The sequence below is a fragment of the Callithrix jacchus genome, chromosome X (assembly GCF_049354715.1).
Source record: "Callithrix jacchus isolate 240 chromosome X, calJac240_pri, whole genome shotgun sequence".
NCBI classification, from domain to species: Eukaryota; Metazoa; Chordata; class Mammalia; order Primates; family Cebidae; genus Callithrix; species Callithrix jacchus.
Window position 1 is genome coordinate 52,891,666 of NC_133524.1, and position 16,933 is coordinate 52,908,598.

The 16,933-nt window shown below is 44.0% G+C and overlaps 1 long non-coding RNA gene across 3 annotated transcripts; it reads right to left on the reverse strand.

The window, feature by feature from the left end:
• Positions 1 to 857: 857 nt before the first annotated feature.
• LOC118151145 (uncharacterized) lies at positions 858 to 8,811 on the reverse strand. 3 transcript variants are annotated; one of them, XR_013531762.1, is made up of 5 exons: positions 8,725 to 8,811; positions 6,481 to 6,557; positions 5,857 to 5,971; positions 3,902 to 4,027; positions 858 to 1,014 (listed from the first exon to the last, which is right to left on the reverse strand). It is a non-coding gene; the product is annotated as an uncharacterized LOC118151145 (long non-coding RNA). The 3 variants fall into 3 exon arrangements; XR_013531763.1 differs by having other exon boundaries at positions 8,602 to 8,811; XR_013531764.1 differs by lacking the exon at positions 8,725 to 8,811 and adding an exon at positions 8,415 to 8,561.
• Positions 8,812 to 16,933: the final 8,122 nt, after the last annotated feature.

The following is a 16,933-nucleotide window of genomic DNA, read 5'->3' on the forward strand; positions in this document are numbered from 1 at the left end:
TCTACCTAGGCCCTAGTTCTTTCATCCAGCTCTATAGCCTAGGGAATTCTCACATATTTTGTGGCAAATGGCCTACCTTAACAAAGGATGCAGATAAAGACGTACATAGGGGAAGGGATGATGGAAGAGGCAGGGAGCTTCCATGGCCTTTACGAGCATGCTACCCTCCATGTGTTCACCGAGGCAGAAGCTCCCTGAACCCTGCTTTTTGGGTTTTGATGGGGGTTTCATTGTATAGGCATGATTGATTGAACTGTTGGCCTGCCACTGGAAATCAACTTAACCTCAGCCCTCTCCATGTCCTGAAGGTTGGGGATGGGGCTGAAAGGCTAACCCTCTAATCCCTGATCCTAGAGCTACCTAGGAGCTCCCAGCCATTGGTCAACTCACTAGCATACAAAAAGGCATCACTATGTGGAGTTTCTTACAAATTGTAGCTGTATGACAGTAAGCAGGGTCCAGCACCAAATATGTATTTCATAATATCACACAGGTGTATGCCAGCCAAATCAGAATACAAAGTTGGAAAAATTATGCTTTTTATTCAGGCACGAGTCTCATTCACCCACGCTGGAGTTGCAGCGGCTTAAACGTGACTACCTTCATCCTCGAACTCCTAGGCTCAAGGGATCCTCCCACCTCAGCTTCCAGAGTAGCTGGGACTGCACCTACACACATCTACACACATACATGTATACATTCATGCATGCATTCATTTATTTTTGTAGAGAAGGCGTTTTTGCCACGTTGCCCAGGCACGTCTCAATCTCCCAAGCTCAAGCAATCTTCCTGCCTCAGCATCCCCACGTGTTGGATTATAGGTGTGAGCAACTGCACGAGGCCAAAATTTTCAATAGTGTCTATTACATGAGAATAAATGAACAAAACATGTGCAACGCTTCTTTGGAGAAAACTGGAAAACTTTACTGAGATTTTTAAAAGTCAAACATCTCAGAGAAATTCAGTTTGCATTCTTTCAGCTCGTCTTCGTTTAAACCTGAGGTTTCCCTTCCGCTGCAAGAGAAACATAACAGGAGGGAACATTACTAGCACAACGGTATTCAGACGAAATTAAAGGTATGCAAAGGACATCAAAGTTTTCGTTTTATACAATGGACTAAAAACAGAAGCCTAAAAGTCACCATATGGCTAACATTCAACTAGACCTCTGTAGGGACTTTGATGATACACTTCCGTGCATATACAGCAGCAACATTGTTTGAGCACACCCTGCTTTTCATGCTGGAAGGAAACCAAAAGACAGTCCAAGGCCAGAACACATTAAATCAAGTGAACCTATTAAAACGGGCTTAGATTAGATAGGAAACATTGTGTCGAGTTTTACTCAAACTACAGGCAGAACACAAAAACCTAAGAAACAGAAGGAATTTCTGAAAAAAAAATCCTTCAGAAACAATGTATCATTTAATGTTTTGGCTTGAAACAAATAGTCCGAAAACTATCTTTTGAGAGAACAGTTAATGTCACATTAGGAAATACATAAGTGAAGTGAACAGAAAGGACAGTTTTGTGTTTTTTCTCTCTATTGTGTGGAAGTGCAATAATATTCCTTTGAGCTAGTTTGCCCTTCTTTTTTCTTTAACATACACTAACCATTTGCATCCAGTTTTCACCTAGAGTCCTTATGTCAATATAAATAATGACACATTTTTCACTGGAAAGTATTCTGGTTTGTATAATTAATTAAATGGTCATATAAGTTTTAAGGTATCACTATCATGATTGATATTAAAATGTGAAAGAGTTATACATCATAACCAGTGTGGAAAAAAAAAAAAAAAAGAAATGGAGAGGGAAACAAATCGAAGAGTTAGACACATGGAAAAGTTAAATATTTCCTTCTAAAATTAACTGTTTTTGAGGGACAACTGGCAAATTTCACAAGTTCTTCCACAGCCTTTGTGATGTTCAGATATTGACGTATTACAGGAATATATTAAATAATGTAGGCATTTCTGGCATTTCAACCGTTTGTTTCATCCACACTCTGAAAACATTAGTGTTCAGGAATGTATTCCCTTTCAATTATGCCCTACATTCAATACCTGTGTCTTGTTCACTCATATTCCATGTTGTGCCTTTTCCATTTTCTTCTAGATTGTTTAATCTACTGGATGCTCCCTTCCCAGCTAGTTCTCAAAAAAAAAAAAAGATCTATCAAATGTATTACTTTCGGATTAGTTTTACTTTTGCTAATGATTCGCCTCTTTCATTTACTGCCTGTGTCCTTTTCCCTTAAGTTTATTCTGTGACTCATTTATCACTTTTTTATTTATATTATTTTCTCGTATCATGTAATTTACTGTCTATTTTAATAAGACATACTTCTAATGCTATGACTATCCTAAGAATACAATTGAAGTTTGTTCAATAGGCTCCTGGAAATCGTGTGAAAGCAATCTTTTAATGTAAATAGTCTAATGAAGTTGTTCAGCAGCGTGGAGTACAGACATCTAGATAATTTCTGCCCTAAACATGCAGTGCTTCCTTTCAATTCAGAGGTTCTTTTAATTAAGTCAGCAATTTGGAAAATATGTATAAAAGATACCTATGTAGACTACTCAGGACTTAGTACGTTAGAGTCTTGGAAGTTTAAATCGTATCGTTTGAAGACTCAAGGCAGAAACCTGTAATATATAACCTCTGATATGGTTAGAGGTTACCATGTGTGTCTTCAGTCTAATTACACACAGGGGTTCACAAAGACTTGCAGGAGAGTAGCAAGCATGCCTACCACAGGCATCTTACAACCAGCTTGGACATCACAGATTTGCGTGCACGATCCCTACTTCGTGAGCCAGAAAACGTGACTTGTCTCTTTCCATTTTATTATTCAGTCATTCAAGGGTTCACTGCAGGAAGACTTTAAAATGCAATCATTGGGTCTGGCAAGGGAGGTGGCTCAACCCCTATAATCCCAGCACTTTGGGAGGCCAAGGCAGGTGGATCACTTGAGATCAGGAGTTCGATCCCAGCCTGGCCAACATGGTGAAACCCCGACTCTACTAAAACTAAAAAAGTAGTCGGGCATGGGAGCATGTACCTGTACTCTCAGCTACATGAGAGGCTGAGGCACGAGAATCGCTTAAACCCGGGAGGCGGAGGTTGCAGTGAACAAATATCAGACCACTGCACTCCAGCCTGGGTGACAGAGCGAGACTCCGTGTGAAAAAAAAAATGCAATTTTTAACAGCCTGAGAGAATTTAGGATTTGAGAAAATCCAAGAACACCCATGAAAGTCTCCGTACAGGTAAACGAACATCAAGCAGAGTGCCCACTCATTGTCTTAGGGACAATGAAATCTCAACTTGGGTATTGTAATTGGACTGAAGCTCATTATTATGAGAAACAAATCATGAACATAAGAATATCTCTGCACTCTCTCCAACAGAACTAGAGCATCCAGAAACCAGCACTGAAGTGGAAGTGGATTTGAATCTATCTGATGGGCATTCACTACTTTCAATAAAAGAGAAACGGGTTTAGGACTTACGAGATTTGTTCAGAATCTCAAAAATTGTGTTAGAGCTGGTACTAGAGTCTCTTTCAGGGTCAGCATATTTCATACAAGGTGGCATTACAATGTATTTGAGAAAAGCAGAAATGAGAAAATAGTCTGAAAATTGTTAGCTGTTGGTGATACTCAGAAGAAAACTTTTTTTATTTGATGATTAAATACAGCTTTGACCCAATTTCTGTCTGTATCTGATAGTGTTTCAGTTCTGCAGTCAGGATTCTGGGGTCTGAACTACCTTCCGAACAAAGTCTGCATTCAGACTGTTTCTCAAGGGGCAGTAATGTTCTCTCTTTTTATTATCTAAAGTATAATATTGTGGAAGACAGAAAGCAAATAATTTTGCATCTTAATGGATAACGTACCTCCTTCTGGCATTTTAAGTTCCTCTGATTTTGGCAGAATCTTCCCCTGGACATCAGGACCTTCTCCGCATTCACCCCCAGTCTTTGACTGAGACAGCTCCTGGAGATCAGCTTTCAGGCCAGGCACTAAAAAATACAAAGGATATAGGCTGGAGCAGCGAAACAAGAATGATAAATGAGGAAATGATCACATTCTTTTCCTCAGTGTTACGCGATAAAAGCCTGTACGCTGCTGTGGTAATAAATGTGATGCAAAGACGTCCCATCTTTGTCTTCCAGGTATTATGATATCTTAAATGACAATCTGAGGATAAATCACACCACACCTACATTCCCCATACTTTACCACTGTGTATTATCAACATATAGCTACCCGGGAAATCTGAAGACTGCCCACAGATAGCATTTTAATCAAAAGTTAATGTAATTTTCTGAAGGTGTAAATCGATGTGTTGGTGAGCCTATGACAAATCTTATAGTCATGACACTCATCCCCTGTTGAGGTACCTTGAAAATGTTGGGGTTAATCTTAATTAAAGTAACGCTTCGGTCCGAAGGCCCTATATGTGACTTTCCATACATGAATGTCATTAAGAAACAGTACAAAATACAGCAGCAAAATCACTGTCTTCCAATGAGAGTATGGTAACTGATGTGTAAAGAAGTTAATGGGCATTGATCGCTGTCATATCCTAGAACCCCCTTAACAGTGAATTGCTAAAATGGCCCATAGCCAAAATTCTGTCTATCTTGAGTTTGAAAATGCCATCTGTTGAGGAAACAATTTGTTTCGTGATAATCTTATCATACTTTGAGTTTTATAATTATAAAAATACTGAAATGACTTTTAAAAGCCCCTTAAAAATCCTACTAATATAGTTACCTGTAGGCCAGTGTCCTGAATTATCCACCTTTTACCAAACATACTGTCAAAAATACACACCAAAGGAAACAGTGGCTGTCGTTCGTTGGCCTCTTTTCTGGGGTTCCTATCCTGCTTCACTGAACTGCATTTATTCCTGAGCCAATACTGACGTATGTTCCAGTACAGACATTATTTGACTATTAAGCAGTTTTAAGCAAAATCATTCACATTTTCTAACATAGATGGTGGGAAGAATGCAAACCTTGGCACAAAATATAAATTCTTTCTCCATGAGTCAAGTGTTCTTGGTTAAGTCTCAGTCTCTGAGCCTCAGTTTTCTTATTCATTCATTTATTTAGAGACCTAGTCTCACTCAGTCTCCCAGGCTGGAATGCAGTGGCACGATCTCGCCTCACCGCGACCTCCTCTGCCTGGGCTCAAGTGATTCTCCTGTCTCAGCAGGCTTAGCTGGGATTACAGACATGTGCCATAACACCCAGCTACTTTTTGGATTTTTAGTAGAGACAGGTTTTCACCATATTGGCCAGGCTGTTCTCAGACACCTGACCTCAGGTGATCTGCCCGCCTCGGCCTCCCAGAATGCTGGGATTACATGCGTGAGACACTGTACCTGGCCGCAGTTTTCTTATTTACAAAATGAGGTTAACGTTAACATCCCCTTGCAAATAGGCATTATTCAGGGTGTTATAAGGTATGGTGACTTGGCACTCCACGTGCTGTTAAAGGGTGCTTACAACACCGTGGCCGCCATGGCTGAGAAGATCACACTGCAACATCCTAAGAAGATCAAATTAAATTAGTGCAATAATGTACATTTTCATACAACCAATTAAATGGTTTCATCTGATTTAGGAAGGAGTGTATTTTCAAGCATACAAAATGCATCTCGAAGAAAAAGAGAAGATTCTTCACACCCAGGGACTGCAGGAAGCTGCAAACTATACCCATCACGTTTCTAGCCAACTCTCAATAAAGGCTTGAGATTCTTTCCCAATCCTCCTGTTACTGGTCATGGCATAAGGCATGATGCACACATAGGCCTCCTCCCCCCATACACATTCTTTCTTACCCTTCCCAGTTCTTCGAATCTTAGGTCCACCCTGAACTTCTCTCTTCTGACCAGGTGTACGATCCCGACTTTCAGCTGGTGTTTCTTCTTGTTGAGGCTTTGGCACACTGGGCTCCTGGGAAAAGGTGTGTGTGTGTGTGTGTGTGTGTGTGTGTGTGTGTAGATAAAAAATTTCCTTTCAATGCATGTCAATAATATGAATATACACATTACATAGATACTTCTGATCATACGCATGTTTAAAGACGTGCCCCAACACTATCCCAATACTATTCCACATACTTATTCTACATAAAGTCACGCTTCCCACAGAGAGGTAACTCTAAGACTGTGACCCTCAACGGCTTTGGACGCCATTTTAATTTACGTCGGGTTGAATGTGTATACTGTGCTATAAATAAGCATGAGGAGGAAATCACCAGTCAAATCTGGGGAGCACAAGATCACACATCCAAACACGACGAGTATGTAGTCCTCTGGGTTACTCTTTCCTTCATGAGCTGCAATGATCACTTCTTATCAACATGGGAGAACTTCATCAATATATCTAAACTAATTCTACAACAATACGACAGCAACAACAAAATTCTGTTAATAGAAAACATCAAATGTTAAGTCACTCACATCAGGCCTGGTCAGCTGAACAAGTCGCACATGTCGCATTGGTCTATGTTTTCTTTCTCTCCCACTCATACTTCACTCTGCAAATAGAACAGTGTGCACTTGAGGAGGCCGAAGTGGGTGGACGACCTGACGTCAGGAGTTCAAGGCCAGCCTGGCCAACAAGGTCAAACCCTGTCTCTACTAAAAATACAAAAACCTAGCCAGGCTTGCTGGCAGGTGCCTGTAATCCCAGCAAGTAGGGAGGCAGAGGCAGAAGAAATCACTTGAACTCTGGAGGCAAAGGCTGCAGGCAGCCAAGTTTGCGCCACTGCATTCCAGCCTGGGCAATAAGAGCAAAACTCCATCTCAAAAAAAATCAAACCAAACCAAACAAAACCAAAGACAAACAAAAAAACCCCAGAATACTGTGACCGGAAAAACGCACGTGAGAGGATACTATATTTGAGCACTTCCAAGGCCATATGTTAACTTGCAATTTTAAAAAATTTGGTAATACATTGAAAAGTCAGTCAGAGGGCATGTATGAGTGTGTATGCCTTCTGAATCGAATACTTGCACAACCAGCTAAGCTTATCAAGCTAGCTGAGCAATGCCTTAGGGCTCATGGCAAGAGACACACGGCATTTCCAATGAGGGTTCGTTTCATAACTGGTCTCTTTTTAGTGAGACAATTAAGAAAATACAGCTTGAGAATTAAAATTTAAGTGCCCACAGCTTTCGTCACACAGGCATTTGCTAGGCCCATTTCCCTTCCAAAATGAAGTTTTGTTGGAATGGTGAGCCCCACCCGTCCACTCGAACTTCCAAGATGGAGTTGAGAAGTTGCCACACAGTTGTGGGGGGTCCTCACCGGGCTGGCACCTCTGAGGTTCGCTATACAAACCCTGGGGCTGCGAACACCAGCCCAGAGTGCTCCCGCTTTCCAGGCCCCTTCCTTACCACCCACGCCGTCGCAGCCCTGATCCCCCTTGAGGAGTATGGAATCTGTCCTCTGGAAGGGGTTCCAGGCGTTTCTGAGACTTGGATACTGCCAACAGAAGCCCAGCATCGCCACAGCTTCACCTAACTGCCGCCCCCCGGCCCCTGCCGCCCACTCCAAGGCCCTTCTTCTTGGTACTTTCTGACTCCCACAACACAAGAAGGCCCATAGCCATGGAGCCGCATGAGAAGGACGACAGCCTCAAGGCCCTTCTCCCTTGGAGTCACCGACCAAGAGGCACGACCCTCGGAAGCCTGCTGTCTCCTCCTCACCCTCACTCACACTTCAGCTTCCAGTGTGATGGGCCCGTGGGCCTAACCCGCTGAGTCCACTGTACATATCGCCTCGGTATAGGCCTATCTTGATCTTCCTTGCCAATTCATATTTCACAATGCAAACGGAAAGCTGCGATTCGGAAAATGCACTTGACAGGGTAGGTATATCTGACCACTTCCATAGTGAAATGCCAACTTGCAATTTTTACAAAACATTTGGTAATACATTGGAAGTAAGTCTCGGGGCAAGTGAGTGTGTGTGCCTTCTGAATCGAATGCGTGCACACTCCCTTAAATTGGTCAAGCTACCTAAGCAATGTCTTAAGGCTCCTGGCCAATGACACAGGGTTATTTCCAATGAGGTTGGTTTCACAACTGGACTCTTCATAGTGGAGATCTTTAAAACATACAGCTGGTGAATTAAAACTGCAGTGACCATGGCTTTTGTTACACACCCATCTGATAAGCCCATTTCCCACCTAAAATCAAGTTTTGTTGGAACGCATGGTCCCACTCATTCAAACCTCCACTGTAGAACTGAGACATCGAGACGAAGCCCTGGGCGCTCCTCACTGGACACCTGTGCCAAGCGCTCTATATACCTGTGAGCTCCCGTCTCTAACCCACTGCGTTCAAGAACCTCTCCTTACCTCCCACCCAGCCCTTTCCCAAGTCCTTACGAAGGAGTCTGGAACATGTCCTCTCTCCGGGGTTCCAGGCCCTTTCAAGACGTGGATACCTCCAAGAGCATCCCTAGCACTCTCCCCGTCCTCACTTGACACCGCAACTCCACAGCGCAACTTCCTCCGGCGTTCGGAACCCACCACAAGGACCAAGATGGCGCCCGGGCATGAGGAGGACTATCACCTCAAGATTCTTTATGTGGGAGGCCACGGACCACGCTGCCCCATGCCCTGGAAAGCCACAAGCTCCTCCTCACACTCGCTCACACTTCCACTCCTGGGAGGACTGACTGGTCTGTGGACCTACCAGCTGAGTCTCACTAGCGGTAGAAACGGTCTGGACCGCAGTAAAGTAACCCTCACACCCTCACACCCTCACAGCTCCGCGACGTTCACCACGTGGCGAAGGGGCCGATGGGAAGCCGCCCAGTGAACACGCGCGCACGCAGGTGGGTGCACCGAGAGCATGCGCAGTGAAGTTGGTGCCCGCCTTGTGGGCTGTGGCCCCGCCTCCTCGCCACGCCCAGCCGTGCCCCGCCTACCCCACCCCACCTGCACCCAACAGTTCTGCGCCCTGTCCCAGGTCCCCACTGAGGACTTCAGAATGTGCCCTCTGTGGGTGGTTTCCTGTGCCTTCGGGACTCAAATACCACAAAGAGTTTCCCCTTCAAAACTCACTCCAAGTTCACGAGGCCCTCTTCTGCTCTATGGACCCGCTACCTTCCCTGTCCAGGACCCCCACTACAGCAAGGACAATGCTGCATCTTGGCCTGCTGGGAGAAAGACAGGGACCGCAAGGTCCTTTCCCCTAGGAGGCCGTGGACGGCGCCCACGGGCTCCTCCTCACACTCTCCCACACTTCAACTCTGGGAGGACTGATCTGCGAACCTACTGGCTGAGTCCCAGTGGGCACCGCAGAAGGAAATCACTACGTCTCCTTGCACAGCTCTGCAGGGACAGAAGGCAGACAGACAAAGCGCATGCCCACAAAGGGACTTGTGCAGCAAGGGGCATGCACACTGAGTCAGGCACACGCAGGTCTGGCCAGGGTTTTCCCGCTGTTCCCTCACCGAATCCCCGGTTGTGTGTAGTAGAAAGAAAGGGACGCGAGACATTTTTTGTTTGTCTCTTGCCCACCCATTCTCATGGATTCAGAAACGTTGAGAACAGAGAGTTGTATGTCACCCTTAGTAGGGGGTGTGTCTTAGAAAGGCCTTTTGTGACAGAAATAAAGAATTTTATGTCTATATTTACACATACTTCTTTTCCTCTGGGTATTTTTCTGTTGCCCAGGGTGGAGGGCAGTGGCATCACCATGCTTCTCTGCAGTCTCCATCTCTTTGGCTCAAGCAATCATCCTCACACTGCAACCTCCCGTGTAGCTGGGGTGGCAGGTGGCCGCCACCATGCCCACCTAGTATATTTAGTGTATTTAATTACTCTTTCAAATGGCGTGGGGGGCGTCACTGTGTTACTCAGGCTGCTCTCAACCACATGGCTTCAAGTGATCCTCCCATCTCTGTCAATTTTTATACATGCTTTTTATACATGCCGTAGACCCAATCAATTCACACTTGTGTGCATTCTTAAGGTTGTGTTATTGCACATGTTATTGCACAGCTCTGAACTGGTAGCTGATTTCCCTGAATGCCTGTAAGGTAATCACTGGCCCACCCGTGAGTGTGGTTTTACCATTGGCTCACAGTGGCTTGGAAAGCCTGCATGGGAAGTATGTCTTGAGGAAAGGTGCAGAGTTTGCAGTAACAATTTTGAAAAACAGTGACAACCAATGCCTTCCTTCCCTCCCTTGCCTCTGCTCATGTGCCAGGTTTTCTGTTTTCTCCACTATTAAAACATCAGCCTAGAGTATTCTGTGATGAAAAGTTTTTATCTCTTTAATCATTTCATTTCATCATCCAGATGAAATTTCATTTCCTTTTTTTTTCCCAGAAAGATTGTGAACAGAAGGGAAAAAGTATCTTCTGAAAAACACATTATAAGGTAAACTTAGTGAAAAGATTCATCATATTTATGAAATGGACAGGGTGAAATCCTGAATCTGGAAAAAATTTAAAAATCGGTTTCCATAACATCCATCCGTTTTGTCTTTACCACTTATCCTGTGAGAATTGTAGAAAAGATGAATTCCTTGCTTTTGGCAACTGCATTAAGTAGTCAAACTGCTGGAGCTTTCCATTAATATCACACATCCAGATGTAACAGCCACAAAACACAAAGCCGTTGTACCCGTTTTTGGCTGGGCACGGTGTCTCACGCCTGTAATCCCAACACTTTGGGAGGCTGAGGCCGGCTGATCACCTGAGGTCCGAAGTTTGAGACCAGCCGGGCCAACATGGTGAAATGCCATCTCTACTAAAAAAAAAAAAAAAAAAAAACTCAACCAGGCATGGTGGCGGGTGCCTGTAATCCAAGCTACTCAGAAGGCTGAGGCAGGAGAATTGCTTCAACCTGGGAGGTGAAGGTTTCAGTGAGCGGAGATTGCGTCATTACACTCCGTCCTGGGCGACAGAACAAAACTCCATCTCAAAACAAAAACAAAAGCAAAATCAACTGTACTCGTTTTTTAAATCTCGTTGTAATTTCCCTCAAACCTCTAGCACTAAATTCAACATTCACAGACTTAAAAGTTCCATGGCCAAAAGAGACTCTACCTCAAATGTTTGGACACCCACAGTGGCATCCCAGCTGAAGACAAGGCTGGAATGTGTCTTCACACACCCACCCACCCACTTTTTGAGACAGGGTTTCTGTCTGTTGCCGAAGCTAGAGTACACCGCAGGACTTACGGCTCACCGCAACCTAGGACTCAGGCTCAAGCGATCCTACTACTGTATGTTCCTGAGTAGATGGGACTACAGACATGTGCCACGATGCCCAGCTAATTTTAAAAATTGTGTAGAGCAGAGGTCTCACTGTGTTGTCCAGGCTGGTCGGGAACACCTGGCTTCAAGGGATTCTCCTCCCTCGGCATCCAAACATACAGGGATTACAGATGTGAGCCACTGCATGTGGCCTTTTTTCCCTTTATCTTTGGCTTGAGGTTTATCTAAGTCTTTGTTTGCTCCAGCCCAGGAAACTGATTTTTTTCCCTCTCACTTGGAGGAAAGGGCAATTCAAACGTTCAGGATTCTTGACCTACTGAAAGTCCATTGGCAACAATTGTGCCTTATCTCTACCTGCCTGCAGGAGAAAACAAAAATTAAAGTCAGCACCAGGCTGCACTTTTCCCCTATACATTATCCTGTGCAGAACAGTGGTTGAGTGATCCAGTGAGCCAGTTCTCTTGCAGTCGGAGGGATTATTGCTAAATGTTGTGAGTACATGTACTTCTCATAATAGACAACAGCTTGGCTGTGGCCTCACACTATAGAGAAATCCATAGGCTCCCAAGAGTGACAACTTCGCCATCTCTACCCCCTGACTCTTCCTTTATTCAAAGAAAGATTTCACCATGTTATAGTGAGTCACGGCCTTGCTGGTGAATCACACCGTTGCTGCGACTGTGTCAGGGACCCCCAAGGCCACCCTCACCTTCAGTGATTCACGGACACTCTCTGCTGCCCTTCCGCATACAACACTCCTGACTCAAGCCAGCTCCCTCACCTCAGGTCAGTATACCATGCCTCACAACTTGTTACCGGCCTCGCTCCTACAGTGGTCACTCCTCTCTCCTGAACCACCCACTGCTCCCCCTACATTGGATCATTACCCAAGCTAAGGGAAAACTCACTTCCTCCCCCCCCAACCCACCCCATGTCATTTTGTAGCTACTAACACATTTATCTGCTTTCCCGCAGAGGAAAACTGCATGAACTTATGCAACACAGTTCATTAGACTCCAGTTTCAAAATTATCTACAAAGGAAAATGAACCAGAATATCCAAAATGATTCTGAAATATAACTTTGGGGAATTCACCCTACCTGATGGCAGGATTCACATTAAGTCTATGTTATTTGTTTATTGATTATGTTTTCAGTGCATTGGAAGAAGGTGACTTCCTTCTTGTCTTAGGGATTGATCCCATATACAGGGAGCCATTGATGGTTCAGGAGAGAGGAGTGATCACTGCAAGAGCAAAGCCCCTGGGAAGGTGGGAGACATGGGATCCTCAGCTGAGGCGAGGGCCCTGCCTAGTGTTAGGAGCACTGTATGAAGCTGTTGATTAGGATTTTTAATCATCCAGCCCCATACGGCAATTGTGTTACTTCTCCAGTGTTCACGACAGTGTGGTATTGGGGAAAGATCAACAGATCAAAATGGAGTCCAGCAACAGACTCACAGACATAAGAAGCTGATTTTCAGAAAAGGGGCAAAGGCAATAGATAAAGATTATCTTTTTTAAAAATTTGTGTTGTTTGCTTCTGCCTCATGGCCGCTACATTAATTGTTTTTTATTCCTCTGTTTCCCCTCCCTGTGTTTCTCCTCTGCACTTCAACTGCTCTTCTGTTTGTCTGTCTGTCCCACCACAGTGCGATATTTCCCACAGCAAGTACCACGTGTATTTGTGATATTTGCTATGTCCATCCTATCCATGATAAGACAGGTCAAGAAAATGTAGCACAGATACACAATGGAACACTATGCAGCCATAAAAAGAATGAGATCATGTCCTTGGCGGTGACATGCATGGTGGTGGCACCCATTATGCTTAGCAAACTAACGCAGGAACAGATAACCAATACCGTATGTTCTCACTTATAAGTGGGAGCCAAAAGATGAAAACACATGGAAACATGGGAGAAGCATTGCACACCTGGGCCGACTGGAGTGTAGGAGTGGGAGGGGGCAGAGGATCAGGAAGAATATCTAGCGGATGCTGGGCTTAAAACCTGGGTGATGTGATGATCTGTGCCGTAAATCACTGAGACCAAGCTTTACCTGTGTAGCAAACCTGCACATCCCAAACATGTACCCCTGAAATTAAAGCAAAATTTGGAAGTTTTACAAAGGCAATATCTCACATCCTTCGTTCTATGTCTTGGGCATTGTGTCATTTACCTAAGCATTGTGGTGACATAAAAGCTGAGGCATAACAACAGTTTGTATGATTAGCCACTTAGCAGGATTATAGCCCAGTATGATCCAACATCAACGGCTAATATTGAATTGCATTTGACTCCTCAAAGTACTTAAGGAAAGTTGGTAAGAAAACATATTCGTCCTTGAAAATATTTTTAAAGTTCACATAAAGTGGATCAACACTGAATACCACAGGTGACACTGTCACTGGATGCTAATGAAGTACATAATGAACCGTAAGACACAGTCAATAATAAAAGGGGAAATAAAAGGGAACACATCAAAGCACCAGCAGACGAGTGCAGAAGCACACACGTGAACACACCCTGCAGCTGCAGAAAGACATGGTAGAAAGTAAGGCCCCACAACTTATCAGTCTTCCTTCTCATGAGTTCACAAATGAGTTTGCTGAGAGTCAAGTCCCACAGTAAAACTGACCAATTTAAACATCACCGACTGCTATTTCAAGGATTCTGTAGAAAGCTACAAACAACGGTGAACTTATTCTGAGCAAGACATAACCCATCATCTTCACAGATGGCTAGATAAATAGCCCGTAAACATTTTGTCTGATAAACGCTAAAGTAGTGACGTTCAAACCCTTTTGAAAATGTGTGGGAAATACACAGGTTGTATGCAGTCCACTAGGAAAATAGTATATGTATGTGCATGGGGATGTGCAGTGTATTTGTATATTCTATATGCAGTGAACGCTATTTAGCAATTTATTTTATCTCCGTTCTTTAAAATGCTGTCTGTGACTGACAGCATCAGTCTTATGATTTATCATGGATTAAAAACCAGTTTAGAAACGACGAAAGCCTTTTCAGAGGACATCCTCAGTGGTTGATAAATGTTGCCATAGAATATATGCAAACACACGTGAGAACCCAATTTTGTCCTCCTCCTTGACAATTCAGTGTTTTTAGACAAACGTACTGTCTTTGATATGGACCAGAAAGGCCATTACAAATTATGCAATTACTGAAATATGTGTTTGATCTGCAGATATCAGTCTCTCCTTTGCACAGGTGAAGTCTTACTTGGGCAGATGAGAACTCACAGACAAATGGGACAGAAAGTACATGTGACCTCTTGTCACAGTGAATGCACAGGGACCTCCATTCCCCTACTGTGCTCACATTTCATGAGGCAAGCGGGAGAGCTGCACTGAACACGGCAGGTAGTAAATAATTTGACCTCAACCAACAGGCAATCTGCGCTCAGCTGACAGTGTTTACTCTGGTACCCTGAAACTTGCCAGCTGCTCAGAATCCGTAGACTTTGTCCCACCCACTTATCATCCTGTGGAAATCTCAGTTTTGTCAGATTCCTGTGCAGAGAGGATGGGAAGCTCTGGTCATGTGGGAAATTGAGCACTCCCAAAGGTAGACCGGCTGTGTTGGTCCCAGCTCTGTTTTCTCCCTTAGCCGCTAGAGAGTTGCTAGGGTCATGTATCAGGCAACTCGTCTTGTCTCTCCGGTGTCTTTCATACTTTCTCCTGCTTCCTGTTTCTCACAAGGGCTTCTTCACAACTTTCCCAAACCCATTGTAATTGTGATTCTTTGAAGTCATCCAGCATATCTGGAGTTATGTTCCACAGGAACGGCAGCAGGAAGTTCACATTTGGCAGGAAATTGAAGCCTGTCCTTTGAAGCTGGAGTGAGGCCACTCAGGAAACAGGTCTGCATGTGATGATTAATTTTAAGTGTCAACTTGATTGGATAGAAGGATGTAAAGTATCGTTGCTGGCTGTGTCTGAGAGGGTGTCGCCAAAGGAGATGGACATTTTTGTCAGTGGACCGGGAGATGTAGACCCACCCTCAGTCTGGGTGGGCACCATCTAATCAGTTTCCAGTGTGGCTGGAATAAACCAGGCAGAAGAACGTGGAAAACTAGACTTGCCGAGTCTTCTGGCCTCCAACTATCTCCCTTGCTGCATGCCTCCAGCCTTCAAATATCAGACCAGATTCTTCAGTTCCTGGAGTCTCGATCATATGCCAGTGATCTGGCAGGGGCGCTTGGGCCCTCAGTCACAGACTAAAGGCTGCAATGTTGGCTTCAGTACTTTGAGATTTTGGAACTCGGAATGCCTTCCTTACTCCTCAGCTTGCAGATGGCCCACTGTGGGGCTTTACCTTGTGATTGTGTGAGGCAATTCTTCTTAATAAATCCTGCTTCGATAGATGCTTCGCATCTATCCTATTAGTTCTGTCCTTCTACAGCCCCCTAACTAATACAGCATGAAACACTACCATCCAGCCATCTGATGCCATGACCATCTGCTAAATATTTGCTCCCAGGAAGTCTGAGTCCAGAAATCCCTATTTCCCATTCTTTGAGCACTTCTGAGTGCACTATTTAAAAACTGGAATTAATAAGAAATAAAAGGAAGTGAAATTTAATAATGATGGTGACCTTATCTAGAAGGAATAAAAAGATAAAATGCAAATTAGAGATCATGATTTTTTATTATTATAAATAATAATTGAAACTAACCGTCTTTGTTTTAAGATGACCGATGATGGATACTCTCATATTGTAACATCCCCACCCACATATGTGGACAAGTACATTTAGAAACTTCCACCTAAAGCGGAAACAGTCAGGAGTAGGATGAGAATATTGACGGATGGGAGAGGGATGGGGGTACCTCACCCCATAGGCTTTACTTGAAACAAGAGAAGAGCCATTGTGCTGTGGTCCCCCTATACTTCCTCACCTTGCCACATTCATAGGTGCCACGTGCTTTTTGTCCCTTTATTTACAAAGGTGCTGATGAGCCCATGGATAACTAATCCTGAAGGAGGATATTCTTCACAAAGTACAGTAGCAGGGTCTAATTTCCTTAAACAGGATTTTCAGGCTTTTTTGGATAGATTCCCACATTTGAGAAGCACAAATGGAACCTGTTGGAATGTTTGATATGAACAAGGTCTTTTTTTTTTTAAGTTTTTATTGGATTTTAGGTTTTGGGGTACATGAGCAGAGCATGCAAGACAGTTGCGTAGGAACACACATGGCAGTGTGCTTTTCTTTCCTTCTCCCTTCACCCACATTTGGCATTTCTCCCCAGGCTATCCCTCCCCACCTCCCCCTCCCACTGGCCCTCCCCTTTTCCCCCCAATAGACCCCAGTGTTTAGTACTCCCCTTTCTGTGTCCATGTGTTCTCATTTTTCATCACCCGCCTATGAGTGAGAATATGCGGTGTTTCATTTTCTGTTCTTGTGTCAGTTTGCTGAGGATGATGTTCTCCAGATTCATCCATGTCCCTACAAACGACACGAACTCATCATTTCTGATTGCTGCATAATATTCCATGGTGTATATGTGCCACATTTTTCCAATCCAGTCTATTATCAATGGGCATTTGGGTTGATTCCAGGTCTTTGCTATTGTAAACAGTGCTGCAATGAACATTCGTGTACATGTGTCCTTATAGTAGAACGATTTATAGTCTTTTGGATATATA